The 16178-nt window shown below is 39.7% G+C and overlaps 1 protein-coding gene across 9 annotated transcripts in view; it reads right to left on the reverse strand.

Annotated features, from left to right (window-relative positions):
* Positions 1–16178, reverse strand: part of KLF12 (Kruppel like factor 12) — a 1158470-nt gene that overhangs the window by 220974 nt on the left and 921318 nt on the right. Inside the window, exon 2 of one of the 9 annotated variants that reach the window (XM_042927909.1) lies at positions 15314–15456. The exons of the other annotated variants lie outside the window; for them this stretch is intronic. The gene's annotated coding sequence lies outside the window, so the exon portion shown is untranslated. The remainder of the gene's footprint in view (positions 1–15313; positions 15457–16178) is intronic. 9 annotated transcript variants of the gene reach the window in all.

The raw sequence follows: 16178 nt of genomic DNA on the forward strand, positions 1-16178 counted from the left end.
AAGACCTGTGCTTTGAGGAGTGCAAAGAATCTGAGAGATTTGGACTATTGAATGGAGCTGTTTTTTGGTACCTAGTGTCCATGTAACTGAATGAATTTATTATCCAGTTTCAACTGCATTGCTTTCCATTTAAACTGGTAATACCTTCAAGGAATAAAACCTTCATATTCTATATATGCCACAAATTCATGGTTTCTTACCAGACCTTCCTTGCCCGAAAGCTTTTACCTATGAAGTAAAGTTCAAAGTTGTGTTTGCATTTTTTTTTTCTTTAACGGTCTGTGTTGGAAACCCTACAGATATCCTCCTGTTGTAAAAATAGATCACTACTTGTGTATTTCAAGTATACCACAGGACTGAAGATGAGGTTACCATCTCTGTATCCATAGAAAAGACCAGTAAAATCAAGAAGCTAGACTACTGTGTAAAAAGCTCTAAGGCATTTGATGAGCAAGGGCCTTGCCAGGGTTTTCCTCAATGATTTTATTTTTCCTAAAAATCCGGACAGCAGCAGCATCACTCTCACCTCAAGAAAACTTCAGCATGGCTTGATAATACTAAGGGAGACAGCCCATCAGTTATCCCCTATCTCCAAAGGGAGTTCATGGGTTAGGGCTGTTTTATGCTGGCTACACAGAAAGTCACTTGCCAGAGATTCAAAGTAAAACAGCGAATTAGGCTATTATTTAGAAGTAACAGAAATAATAAGTTGATAATTAAGTTGATTTTTAAATCAATAATTCAACTTTCACATATGCACATCTCTGATCGCCAAGGAAGGACCAAGGCAGATAAACCACGAGAAATCAGAGACTGGGTTTTGGAAAACAAGGGGGTAGTGAGAGAGAGGAAGGGGGTGACAGGAGTCTTGTCCGATCTTATAAAATGTGTTTGTCTAGGGGCGCCTGGGTGGCTCAGTCAGTTAAGCGTCTGACTTTGGCTCAGGTCATGATCTCACGGTTTGTGAGTTCGAGCCCCGCGTCGGGCTCTGTGCTGACAGCTCCGAGCCCTGCAGCCTGCTTTCGATTCTGTGTCTCCTTCTCTCTCTGCCCCTCCTCCACTTGTACTCTGTCTCTCTCTGTCTCTCAAAAATAAATAAATGTAAAAAAAAAAAAAAGATATTAAAATGTGTTCGTCTGTTTTGTTGGAGGGAAGGGGGTGGGATGCAGTCAGGAGAGAGGCACACTCCACGCCAGAGGTGACACGATTAGGATGTTATGGAGCAGGCCCATGACACTGTGTCACAGAGACACAAACACAGAATCGCAGATTTCGAGTCAGGCTGAGTAAATTAAAACGAAATCAGCATTTGTTGAGAACCTACTTTATGTACCGTCCCAGGTGTTGTGGAAGTCTTCAGCTAACCCAAAAGACCCTTCAGTTCAAACTTGGAAAAAAAAAAAAATTAGAATAGGCACCTCTTTGGTAATTAGGAAAGACTCCCCTAGAGGAATCACATGCTAGGGCTCCTGACTAGCCAGGACAGTGCAGAGTGACTATGACCCTCCAGACCCCCCCCTCTGCAGGGCGGCTTTCTATGCACCCCCCATCCCACGGCCCCCGCTGCCATGCTTTCCGAGGTGAACTTGGAACCCGACACGACACCACCGTTTTACTCCTATAGCGACTCTCATTCTGCACAAAAGATGTGGAATCTTTAGAGACATCATTTAAATGCCAATTTTCATGCTTCCTCTTCTAAGTTATGGCACTTATACCATCAATATTTTAAACAGTTCAAGTATTTTTTAACTTCTAAATGAGTCATTCACTCTCTTAGCAGAGAAGAGGTAAAATAAAATGTCAATGACTAAAATGTGAACTACTTCTTCAAAGGTGGAGTTAAGTACATTTCTCGCGATTCAATGGTAATTGGCTTAGAACTCAAAATACAATACCGCACCTGACAATGGGAATTCACTGGGCTCCACAGGAATCCGAAGGCTGCTGCAGAAAGTGGGCCCATGTACTATCCGTATTACACTGACCCTACTTCTTGTGTAATTTCCTCACAACTCTCACTGAGTTTTAAAGGAATTATGTGTTACTCAGAATTCACATGCATCTACTAATCAACTTTCGGTACTAACAACTGCTAGGATGTCTTCAGACTGCATCGCCACGCACTCCCCTGAAGAGCCCAGCTCATCAGCCAGGGCTAACTGTCCCACAGGGTCACAGCCACCACATGAGGACTTCCATCACTCCCTGACAGAAGGGAGGTTCTGCAGGTTAGATGGTGGCACCTTGGAAATCATAGTTAAAAGGAACCTACCGAACCACAGCCCATATTACCTCACTCTGTACCAGTTCTAAAAATGCGGGAAGCATGGGGATTGCCTAGGGGATCTGCTTTGCACCCCGGTTGCTTTTTCCTGTTCCCAGAGATGGGAACATCCCATCCCATTTTTGTTTTGTTTTGTTTTAATTCTTTTCAATGTTTACTTATTTCTGAGAGAGAGAAAGACAGAGTGTGAGCAGGGGAGGGGCAGAGAGAGAGAGAGAGGAAGACAAGGAATCTGAAGCAGGCTCCAGGCTCTGAGCTGTCAGCACAGAGCCCCACACGGGACTCGAACTCACTGACCACGAGATCATGACCTGAGCTAAAGTTGGATGCTTAACCGACTGAGCCACCAAGGTGCCCTATGTTCCCAGTGATTCTGACTAGGTAGGTCTGAGGCAGGAGCCCAGGAGATTTTGCAGCCATGGTCAGCAGATCACACTTGGAAAAGTGCTGCTTTCCATACCTCAGGTTTCTAAGTCCTGTGATTAATACCTTCCCCCTAGTTCACCATCTGATCATCAAGGTCAAACAAGAACATCTGCATTCTCTGACCATTCCTTAGAAACAATTATCCAACCAGACTACATCTGAGTAAAAACTTAATTTTTCAGTTTTCCAGTGTGAAAAATGACATTCACAATACTTGTTCTATTCCAGCTCCTCACTGACTTATTACAAACATCAAATAATAATGCACATGAAAATGCTCAGAAGCACACAAAGGATATTCACAAGACCTAAAACGGTACTTAGGTATCACATGACCAATGCTTTAAATGATAAGCCACATGAGGGCATAACAAAGTGTAAAAACCTAAAACTTGAATTATACATAGAACTTCATACTTTCAGGGTTCTGTCTTGTATATATCTGTTCCATATCCCTCCTTGCTCACTTTTTCTTTTAATGAGTGAACAAATAACTAGGAACGAAAGATGTTATACAAAGATAACTTATTTTGCAAAACTAATCAGACGAAATCACTTTTAACTTATCGAAGACACAGAACAATTGATTCACTTTTAAGAACATGTTGTTTCTCTGCTCGAATTACCCAAGTAGTGGTAGCTATGCAGAATCGGGTTAAATTCACTGCATATCTACAGTACCGAATGATTTCAGTAAAATAAGAGTGTCTCTAGACTCACGCACCATTTTAAGACTGTAACTGAGAACATGACAGAACGGCACTCAAATAACTCTCCGGGTCCATAAAAATAATGGGCCCAAAGTAATCCCACGGATTATTCCCAAAGTGTTACACAGAATTACAATGAAATCATATTAGATAAATGAAATGACATAAAGAATCTGAAAGGGTGTGAAGCATGAAACTCAAATGTCTAACCACTTAACTATAACACAGCTTTTATGTGAACAAATATCAATAGTCCCAAATGTATCTAAATGAACTATGGAACAGCTGAACAGCCTTGAAAATTCAGTGCCACAGCAAGAAGTGGAGAAGAGCACAAATGAGAAGGCGGGAGAAAAAAGGAGACACACCAATATGTCAGCTGAGAGTGAGGACAGCCCCAGAGACAATGGATCACCACCCCCCCAAAAAAAGGATAGGCCAACATTATTCCTTTATATTACAAGTAATGGAGCTCTGCTGTCCCAACAAAAGGATGAATTATACTCTCTTTTACTCTGAAAAATCTGCTCTCGGATGGCCGTTTAAACAAGGATAAGCCCCAGACCGATCAATGTCCTTCCACACTATCTCTACCTAACCAAGACTGTCTTTTTGCGCCTTCTCTATAACTGCTCTCCAAACTCTTTCATCAAGACTCAGTTCTATTTCCATCTGTATCATCAGGTCAGCACTTCCTGGTCCCAGTAACATATATCACTTAAGTCCGTGACGATTTCTGGGGATCTTGCCTGTCCATAGCTCTACTGAACATCCTAAAGTGTATATAGGACATATAAAAGCACTTGAAATATGCATACAGTTAAACCCTTTAGCTCAATGCTAAGAGTTGTGAGAGCCAGGCCTTCCTGCCACTGTTTATCTCTGGACTCCAGGCAAGTGATTGCCTTATTATGTTGCCAATTTTTCACATGAAAAAATGGTGATCACAGTAGTCACTACTATCTTCTCACCAAATTTATGCACACCTCAAATGATACCACACAATAAAGTACTCTGAATTATGCAGGGGATAGTTACAGATGCAAAATAGTACTTTGCCACCACTTTTCTTCAGACTATGAACTCTGAAGAAGGCAGAAGAAAATACATTTCCAACGCCAATAAACGTAAGGCTACATTAACCAAATCAGACTCAGTCAACTAATCAATGGATGGTATTATTTCAAGAAATTTTTCATGAAACATGAGAATTAAATGATTCTTCAAGACTTGCAAAAAGCAGTGATTTCCCATGATTCCTTCACCTAGGCTATTTCTAGCATTTGTTAACTGGCAGCTTACTATCACAGAAAAAAATCTATTTTTTCTTTCTTTTTTTTTTTTCTTTTTAGTTCAAACACAGCTGGTTCTGACAATAAGAAGCAGTGTGATCTTGGAAAAGTGACTTAACCACTGTTAATTACAACTGCCCTCACTGGTAGAGAGGAGTACTGTAGGATTACCAAAGGCATTAGATGAGAGGATATTAATGACCAGACACATGCATATAGAAGTGTCCTTAAATGCTACCCCCCACAGCTAGTCCTATTGGGATATTTAATATTAGAATCATCTTCCAAATAAACTGTGGGGCTCCTTCAGTTAGGCTATTGCCGACCTACATCCCCATCCAGGGGTTTGAGACAGAATTCACAAATGAATGTGCTTGAAATCAGATAATTAGGGGCACCTGGGTGGCAGAGTTGGTAAGTGTCCAACTCTTAATTTCGGCTCAGGTCATGATCTCATGGTTTGGGAGATCGAGCCCTGCTTTGGGCTCTGCCCTGACAGCACAAAGTCTTCTTGGATTCTCTCTCTCTCCCCCTCTCCCTGCCCCTTCCCTGCATGTTCTCTCTCTCTCTCTCAAAATTAATACATAAACTTAAAAAAAAGAAAGCAGAATGCAATTTGAACTCAATTGAGTGCTACATGAGATGGGTAGTGACTACAGGTTAATTAAATACAAGTGCAGAGGAGAGAGATCAATGGGAATATGCTTTATGGAAGGGAGATGCTGTCCTGAGTTGTGTGGCAGCACCACGACCAAAATAAGCTACAGGAACAGAGAGGGTATCAGGATGAAGCAACAGCTAGCAGGTAATAAACTGTTACATATGTTCACTCTTTTATCTTCCCAGAAACTCCATGAGGCAGGGACTATTATCATCCCCATTTTATAGATAAGGAAACTGAGACAGAGAGAGATTAAGTAGCTTGCCCAGGTCACAGACAAAATGGTAGAGCCAGAACATAAATATAGCCAGTGTAGCTCCAGAGTCCACACACTTAACCAGAGACTTACCGAGCTAAGTCCCAGCATATTTAAAGCAGGAAAGTGAGTATATACCTCACTGTAGCAGTTGTAAACCACAGAATACACTCTGACTAGTTTAAGTGGAGATATGTATATTTTTAAATATCGGTCCAGAAAGCTTCTTGGTAGGTCAGAGAACCATACTTAAATCCTACAGTAGCAAGGAACAATACAGGCGGAGGAGAGCCAAACCACATAAGCCACATCCAATGAAAATACCACTATTGCCGTCTTCCAGTGCTTGACGCCAGAACGTCTGTCACAGCCTCCTCCAAACAGCCAGGCATCCCTGCCCCTGCACTTACCAAAGAGCAGTCCTGCCATAATCAGGCGGCCCTGCACTACTTTCTGCATCCCTCCAGTGGGTGGGGCAACTGACTGGCCAACGGTCGTATCCTAGCTCTAAGAAAGTCTAGCACTGGAGGGGGTGTTTTCATTAGGTTTTAAAGATGCTATTTTGGGGGGATTAGAATCACAATGAGGGGAAACTAGCAAAAATTCAAGATGATAAACAAAAGATGTCAAGCAACCACAAAAGAATATACATATTCTGATAATGGGCTGAGTCTTGGTGAGTAATTTCAGCTTCATAAAACAGGGTCAGATCATGTAGGCACAACGTCACTTCATTTGGGAACAATTTACTCCTTTAACAAAGGCCACAGGTCTCTTAAAACAGCAAGTCATTTTTCAGGGCATAAAGACGATAATTTATGGAATTCAAAAACTAGGGATATCAATTACTTGGTGACTTCCCCCCCACCCAACTATTTCACAATGTTATAGCATAACAATATGCGTCATTTTTCCTATATAAAAAAAGCAAAAGATACTAATTTAAGAAACTAGCCACATTATATATCGTATACTCTTTTTGCCTCCTAGTTCTCTTATTATTTTTGTAAGGATCATTTTCCAAGACAATGGAGACTTTCGAATGCTGGCAATGTAACTATCTTTGTGGAAACAGAAACTTAAAATAAAATCCTTTATAAATACTCACTAGAAAAGAGTTTCGTTTTGTTTTATAAAATAGCAATTTTTAAACCATTACTCCTTTAACTATCATGGCCAGGTATGTTTCTGAATAATATTTCAAATGTTTTTCTACAGTAACAAGTGTTTTTAGCTCTTTATGTTTAGGCAGTTAGCTATATACAATGGGATACAGTATCACTGAGTTAAGACCAAGAATAAATAACTAAAGACACTTATTTTTTTTAAGTTTATTTATTTATTTTTGAGAGAGAGAGCAAGCAGGGGAGGGTCAGAGACACAGGGGGAGAGAGAGAGAGAGAGAGAGAGAGAGAGAGAGAGAGAGAGAGAGAAAGAGAGAGAGAGAATCTGACAGTGAGGAGCAGAGCCCAATGCAGGACTAGAACTCAGTGAGATCATGACCTGAGCCAAAATCAAGTCGGATGCTTAACCGACTGATCACCCAGGTGCTTACTTTTAAATGCGAATTTGATAAAGGCAGGTATATAAGAACAATATCAACATATATTATTTTTATTGTGTAAACATATGGATTGACAGTATGATTTTTAATTGATAATAGAGTCTTATGAAACAGTGTAGCTTTGGAGCATAACTAATATTGTCTTTTTTTCAAGATCTATGCAAATTTACTAGGCATGCATCTTAATTTACATATATAAAATATTATCTTTTATCATTAAATTAAGAAGAAATTCAGACTACAATAACAATTGCAAGAGGAGTCATGGGTTTTTTTGTTTTTTGGTTTTTTTTTTAGAGAGAGTGAGCAGGGAAGAACAGGAGGGGCAGAGAGAGAAGGAGAGAGAGACTCTCAAGCAGCCTCCACAGCCAGCCTAGAGCCCAAAGCAGGGCTCGATCTCACAGCCATGGGATCATGAACTGAGCCAAAATCAAGAGTTGAATGCTTCATTGAGCTACCCAGGTGCCCCTAGAGCAGTTGCTTTTTACTGCTTACTTAACATAGAGCACTATGTTAGACATTATGTATACAATTTCGTTTATTCTAGCTGAATTCTATATCCCTTCCTGTGACTAAATATAGGATGTTTCACATCCTTCTCAGAAATATTTTTGTAGTTCAAAATCTCGCACATAAATGTGAACATATACCCCCAGAATAATCCAAGGAGGACAGATGAAGGTAAAATCTCCACTGATATGTGTATATGGAATGTCAATGTGGAAATCAGAAGCCACTGTGGCAAACATAATTTGGTGGGAGGGATATGAGAACAAATGACAGCAGACAGCCATGCAATGAGAACAGAGAGAGAAAACTGCCTTTATATCTAACTTATGATTTGATAAAACAGTAGATGTTAAGAGTTTTGACATATTATTGACATTTATCATATTAATAATGATGTATATGAAAATCATTTTCCCATGCAAAATAGTTAAGGTAAAAAACTAAAATTTCCAACAAAATAGTAAGGTTTTACTTGGGCGCCTGGCTGGCTCAATTGGCATGTGACTCTGGCTCTCAGGGTCATGAATTTAAGCCCCAGGATGGGGGTAGAGCTTACATAAAAAAATTTCAAGAGCTTACTTTAAAAAAAAAAAATTTAGGGGCGCCTGGGTGGCTCAGTCGGTTAAGCATCCGACTTCGGCTCAGGTCACGATCTCGCGGTCCGTGAGTTCGAGCCCCGCGTCGGGCTCTGTGCTGACAGCTCAGAGCCTGGAGCCTGTTTCAAATTCAGTGTCTCCCTCTCTCTCTGACCCTCCCCCATTCATGGTCTGTCTCTGTCTCAAAAATAAATTAAAAAAAATAAAAAAATAAAAAAATTAAAAAAAATTTATTGAGTATAATATTTAATGGGGAAAATGTATCTTGTACATGATAAGATCAAGTGTATGGGCCTAAAAACAATGTCCAAACTGTCAGGTCCCTAAAATGTGCCAGAAGCCACTGCACTGTTCATAGAAAATACTTTGCCTCAGATGCTTCGCTTCTTTGTTTTTTTAGTAAATACAGTAATATACTGATGATCTACATTTAATATATTGATGATCTATGTCTGAATATTCATCCTTTTTAAATTTTTTATTTTTTGAGAGAGAGACAGAGAGAGTGCATGAGTGGGGGAGAGAAACTGAGGGGGAGCAAGAATGAGAAAGAGAGAAAAAGAGAGGGAGAGAAAGAACCTCAAGCAGGCTCCACACTTAGCATGGAGCTTGATGCAGGGCTCAGTCCCACGACCCTGGGATCATGACCTGAGTCAAAATCAAGAGTTGGATGCTCAACTGACTGAGCCACCCAGGCGCCTCTGAATATTCATCTTTATATGACATTTATAATAAAACCTGAAGTGATCCAAGAGACTTGTTCTACCTTCTTACAGCTGACTTAGACAAAGGGTCAGAGGTTTTAAACCTACAATTGTACTAATTCCTTTCAAGCTGAAAACGAAAAAAGTATACAACTAAGGTTTTCGAAAAAAAAGAACATAAGTACATTCTTTCTCTTAATTTTAAACAATAGTAAGATTATCTTATTTAGCAAATATAGGCTTTAAGAATGAATCATCATCTTATTGGCTTTATTGAAAAATATATAATTATTTAGGACAAAACCACAGCAATGAAACTGAAGTTTGAGAGTCAGAAACAGAATTGGTCATAAGAACCAGGAGTCAGTCATCTTAACGTCAGAGTTCATTTACGACTGACGAGACATAGGTTATTTTTACTAAGAAAATCGTCTGATAATATTCCCTCCAGACAAGAAAAAGGACTGACCAGTGGATCAGAGATAGATTCATTTTTCCACAGGCCAGAGACATGACCAGGGAGGAAGATATTAAATTGATCAAAGTTGCCACCAGCTGGAATGTACCTTGGTAGCAAGACATAATTTGTAAAGCAATAAAAAAAAAAAAAAAAAAAAAAAAAAAAAGGCGACTTTGACATCTTTCTGTTGTTACATATTTATAAAATTCTGGGTTCTTAAGAAACTATGACAGAGACAGAGAAGTTTTCTAGAAAGTGAATCTGATTATGTGGTGTCAGCTCTGCTCAATCAGATTTCTGAAACTGACAGGAACACAGTGAAATAAAACTTTGCCCATCTGATAACCAGGGAATATTTTTGTACATTTTAACCTATTGTTATGTGCTTGCGAACATTACTGTACAATAAATTTTTTTTTAATGTTTATTTATTTTTGACAGAGAGAGAGAGAGAGAGAGACAGAGTGTGAGCGGGGGAGGGGCAGAGAGAGAGGGAGACACAGAATCCGAAGCAAGCTCCAGGCTCCGAGCTGTCAGCACAGAGCCCGACGCGGGGCTCGAACTCACAGACCAAGAGATCATGACCTGAGCCGATGTCAGACACTCAACCGACTGAGCCACCCAGGAGCCCTGCAAACATTACTGTATATTAAAATAAAAACATGTTACAGAGTAAATTTTTTTAATCCTATGCAATTAAGATAAAAGAGACATCCGAAAGCTCATACTTACTGTAGACTACTAGAATGGCCACTGAATCTCTCTTGGTAAATTTGCATTTATTGGCGTGAACTAAAATTTTCTGTAAGATCTGCTTAAATCCTTGTTAAACATTAATATTATAGTGGGAGTTATTTTAGATCAGATCATTTCCAATGTCCTAGTTACAATAGCTATGAAAACTGAGCCACAGAGACAGCTTGCAATAGTGACAAGATTCTGATTTACAAGACACAGACTCCAGTTCCATCTCTGTTACTACTGGTGGTATGATCCTGACACACAGCATCTGTGCGATTTTCCTTAGGAATGGGGATGATATTACATATACCCAAGGGCTTACTAAGGCACAAAAGTATTTAGAACTGTTATGTCCTCTTAATAAATTGATTCCTATATCATTATGAAATGGTCCACTTTATCCTGGTTATTTATATTCCTTGTTCTGAAGTCTATTTTGTCTAATATTAATACAGGACCACAGTTTTGTTTTTGTTGTGACTTAGTCTATACATACGTATCTTTTTCTATGCTTTTACTTTGTTTAAGATAATGTTTGGTAGAGACTTACACGTTCCTGGAAGAAAATATTTTAAACTATTAATGGCTGTTATTTCAAGGTAACGTGATCATGCCTTTCATTTTCTTCTTGAAAGGATTTTTTTCACATATTTCAATTTTTTAATAATAAAAATGTTATCAGACAGAAGAATTCCAGTGTCTGATCTGCAGAAGGATAAGCCTGGCCCACAATCACTAAGGCAGGGCAAATTACACACAAATGACCTCACGTTTCACACAAAACTTTTTCCTCCAGCGTCAGAAGAAGGGTGTTATTAAACCCAACATTTATTTAAGAAGTATGCCATTGTAGGTAAAAATAGGCCCATTTACTCACTAGTGGCTGCTGCTATAACAAGTATGTTTTTAAAAGAGTCACATCCCATATGAGGCCATTTGAAACATTGCTGCCAACGTCTTCTTTCAGCCACTCAGTTCAGTGATCCATATAAGCTCTCTGGTATAGTTATGAATCATCCGTGCTACAGGTTTTTGGTTTTTTTTTTTTTTTTTTTTTTTTTTTTTCAGTTCTGCAGGTTTTTAAACTTATTTTTAAGTGAGGTAATGAACACATAATATAAAATTCACTCTCAACCATTTTTGTATGTGCAGCTCAGTAGTGTTAACCACATTCACATTACTCTGTAACAGATCTTTTTTTCATCTTGCAAAACTGAAACACTACACCATTAAACAGCAGCCCATAGCCCCGACCACCAAACCCCTGACAACCACCATTTTCTTTTCTATTTCACGATTTTGACTATTCTTGACTGCATCATTTTACGCCCAGTGTACCTGTATCTTTATATTTAAGGAGAACATCTTACAGAGAGCATGTAGTTAGGACTTGCTTTTATTTCCCAGCTGACAATCTATCTTTTAAAGGGAGTGCTTAAACTCTTCCCATTTCACAGAATTATCAACATACTGTGTTTAAATGTACCAACTTGCTGGGGCACCTGGGTGGCTCAGTCGGTTGAGCATCCAACTTTGGCAGATCATGCCATGATCTCACGGCTCGTGAGTTCAAGTCCCACATAGGGTGCTGTGCTGACAGCTCAGAGCCCGGAGCCTGCTTGGGATTCTCGCTCTGCCCCCTCCATTCTCATTCTCTGTCTCTGCCTCTGTCTCTCTCTCTCAAAAATAAATAAACGTTAAAAATTAAATAAAGGTACCAACCTGCTCTTTTTTTTTTCTATTTCTCCTATCTGTTCCTTGTTCATCCTTCCTCTTTGCTGCCTTCATTCAGATAAAACTGAGTAGTTTTAAAAATGTTTCCAGTTCATTTTCACCATTGGTTTATTAACTATATTTGGTTGTTTTATTGTGTGTGTGTGTATGTGCGTGTGTGTGGTTGCTCTAGGATTTACAACATACACATTCTCCTTTTCTCCACTGGCTGCTTTTAAGACTATTCTTCAAGACCTGTTCTCAGCAATTTGATTATTTTGTGCTTTGGCGTGGTTTTTTCGGCTTGGGGCTAACTGAACTTCTTAGATCTATGTGTTTTCATCACATTTGGATAATGTCCAGCCATTATTTCTTCACAACACCGAGTACTAACCACTATACAATCACAGCCTGGCCATTATTTCTTCAAATAATTTTTCTGACCTTCCCCATCCTGACGGTTCAATTGTACATACGTTAGACTACTTAAGATTGCTCCATAGGTCACTAAGGCTTTGTTCATTTTCTTAGTCTTTTTCTCTAACTGTTCAATCCAATCAATTATCATCAAATGCCAGATGATGCAACTTTTACATTATCGAAGACTATAGCTTATTGTGTCTTTCTCTACAGTGCTGGATTTTGTTCTGGCACAACTGTGTAACTTGAAGATCAGTTGGACCCTTTCAGGATTTGCTTCTCGTGTCCATCATGGCAAGCCCCTGACCAGACTACCGTGGGACTAACTGAGCCCCATGACTAACCTGTGACCCTTCTGAGACCTCTACCAAATGCCTCATGTATGAAGGGGTCTCTCCATTCTGGGTATGTGTGAACTGTATGTGAGCTCTAAGAACTGTTCCACTTTGTTGCCTTCCTTATTCTTTCCTTGTCCTCCTGCACACATAGGTAGATCATTACTTAGGCAAACCCTATCAAGGTGACCACTCTGAAGATCTCCAGAGCTCTCTGTACAACTTCTCCCTCGCTATTACTGTTCCCCTCAAAAACCAGTTTGCCTTGACCTCTCCCAAATCCCAATCACTGCCCGCCTAACACAGTGACAGCTAGGCCCTATCTGGACTCTTCCTTCCGGCTTTGCCCTTAGGTTGTAGGCTAATGCACCAGTAGAGTTCACCTCCTTTCCCGCCTTACTCTCCAGGATCATAGTCCTTATCTGCCTGTTGTTCAATATGTAAAAACATTTTATACCTTTTGTCTGGTTTTCTAGTTGTTTATGGTAAGAGGTCAATTCCCATGGCAATTAATCCCTCATGGTCAGAAGCAAAAGTCCTCCAAGGGTTAAATAAGCTATATTGACAGTTATAAACAGTGAATCAGTATGCAAATGTTAGCACATGAAAACACACCTAGGTAAAGAGAAACACTTACCTCAGGATCCAGATTTTCCTTTTTTTGTTTAAAAAACAAACAAACAAACAAACAAACAAAAAACTCTACCACAAAGACTAGTTCACAGGGGAGAACATAAACCGAAATATTCTGGAGAGGTTAATTTTCCCCAAATCAAAATTTCCAAATTACTCAGAGCATGAAATCTCTTCAAGAAGTGTTCCTTTTTACAAAGCACTGACCCTATAAAAATGCAAATAACTCCTGGAGAGAATAGCACTTTACATTTTCCTCAATTAAGAAGACTACAGTTAGAATGGGTCATCTGTGGGTAGCATGAGCCATCACAGCAGAGGGAGTTGGGAGGGTCTGGGTTGTGAGTGGAGGAGAATTAAGTTGAAGGAGAAAGTACATTGCTAACGGGAAAGAAGGAGGGCAGAATTATCAACTTCATAGCTTTGCCCAGGGCAGGCCCCAAGGGAAAGGATTTGTCTGCCTGCTATATTTCCCTTGGGTACTATCTGTAATTACCATCACAGCTCATTGATTTTCAATTCTTTCTATTAATACATTTATTGGCCATTCTGACATTATTAAAATCAGTCCAACACTGCTTCTTTAGTGGAGGATAGCTTTTCCTTAAAATGGGTTTTGCAAGCACAGAGATTCTTTCCTGTTTTTTTTTTTTTTTTTAATGGTCTTCTTGTATTAGCAAGAAGACAGCTCCTGCATGTTTTTCTTTGAAGCCAGGTAGCGACATGCAAAGATTTCACTACAGATCAAAAGATCTCAAGCAGTGGGTCATCAGAAAATATTAAATGATAAGCAAATTCATATGTCTAAGATAAGTCCACCAATTTACTAGCTATGCTGGCTCCTGTTCCCCAGTAGGGGAGGTAATAATGAGGCTCTGTTAAAGGGTAACGCAAGTGGCATTTTTATAATGTCTTTTCTTTCCTTCTGATAAAGTCATTAAAGTAACACTGTCTTACTAAGCTTTTACACATAGATACATATTAAACCTTTTATGTTAAATTAAACATAATGCTTTACTGAGGTAAAGAAAAGGCTTTGTTGTTGGGTGGTTGTTGTTTTTTTTCCTTTTCTCTAAAGCTACTAAATGTTCATGTAACTGCCTGTTGGGTACGTCTGGCTACAATACCTGCACCTGTCTCTATTTCTTTATTAAGCCTAAAGATTGAGGTCTTTTCCAAAATAGCACCTGTCTCAAAATTCTCAATATTCTACAGTCTGGCACTGGCTCTCACTTACAATAAATAGCATCTGAATCACTATTTATTGAGCCCTGACTAGCTCTAAGCTCCTTGTACTGGGATGATGAGGAATAATGAGAAACATCAAGCAAAAACTCAATATAGCTGACTTCATGGTACTAGTCAGTTCTTTGTGTTACAGAAATGCCTTTACCACCTCATTATGAATGTCCTGCAGAATGGTTTGCAAAAGTTATTGCAAGCTAGGAAAAGGGCCATTATTCCCTTCTGTCCTGCCTCTAAAATTAGGGAGCTCAGAGGGATCTTTGGCCTGGCATTTTTTTTTAGGAAGCCAGGGAGAATACAATTAAATCTGTCTGCTGCCATACCTGCACCCTTCCCCACTCCACACCCGTCGTAAAAAGGTGTTAGGCTTCGTCCCCCAGTGGAACACACAGGGTCTTTTTACAGCCCAGTCACTGACTCCCTTAGAGTACTTCAAACTGGCAAAACACCGAACGTCTTTCTCTCTCTCTTTGCTCCACTCTTGCCACTACTCTGCCTACATGCGCGCAGGTCAGAATTGCACAGGCCTCTACAAGGGAAGGAAAAGGGAGGGGAACCACAGGCTTTAGCACTGCTGTGGTTGGTGAGAGACTCAGGTCAGCTCCTTCCCCTCAGACTCAGAAAACAGTGAGGCTAACTGAGTGAGGCATGTTTCCCTCATGTCTCCCTCTGATACCTGTGCACCCATGTATTTTTATATTTGTATTTAGAGAGCTTCTTTTCCTTTTTAAACATTTACTTTCAAGAATTTCAAATATACACAAAATCAGGCAGAATGGTTACACGAGCCCCCTGTTGTGCGGCTTCAATAATGACTGAATCCTGGCCAGTCTTATCTTTCTCCCCATCCATTCTGCTCTCCCATTTCGTTTGCAGCAAATCCCAGACAACCAATCATCTCACCTGTAAATATATCAATAAGTTATCTCTGAAGTATACAAACTCAGAATTCCTTTTTTAAAAAAATGTGGCCAAATACCACTGCCACACCAAAATTTGGTATCTTTTTGTCTTAACAAACTAATGGATTTCTGGCATCATTATTCCATTTTTTTTTTTACATGATAAAATCTAATCAGATCTTGAAATTTTTCTCCAGATATGCTTAAATAAAAATTCAAATAAAAAAATAAGGGTTCCAGTTTGAGATTTCCCTTAAATGTTCTTTTAAAATTATAAATTAACTCAGATGTTTAATCCCTACTAAATACGATAGGAGAATTGGCAACTATTGAAATTTGAGGAAATGGTACCCTTTTTATTCCTGCTTTTCTTCAAAGGGAGAACATTTATTCAACACCCACTACATGCAGGCAGGCTCTCATGAGGCTGGGTGATTCACTTCACTTCCCAGAAGAGGAGAAACAGGTGGATGGAGACCAAACGGGACCCACACCGCCGGCCCCTGGCTGACTGAGCGTCTGAACTCCAGTCTGTCCGTCTATGCATTTCTACTTCCACAAACGGGTAGCTTCCTATAATGGCAGTATACTGTAGTAGGATTGTTCAACTCATAATGGGAAATGCTTTCTCTCCCTCCTAGCCCGTTACCAGACTCAGACAATGTCGGATGGATCCTGGGCAGGCTTCTAATACCCCCACTGTACAGATGAGGACATAGAGGC

The sequence above is a fragment of the Panthera leo genome, chromosome A1 (assembly GCF_018350215.1).
Source record: "Panthera leo isolate Ple1 chromosome A1, P.leo_Ple1_pat1.1, whole genome shotgun sequence".
NCBI lineage: Eukaryota > Metazoa > Chordata > Mammalia > Carnivora > Felidae > Panthera > Panthera leo.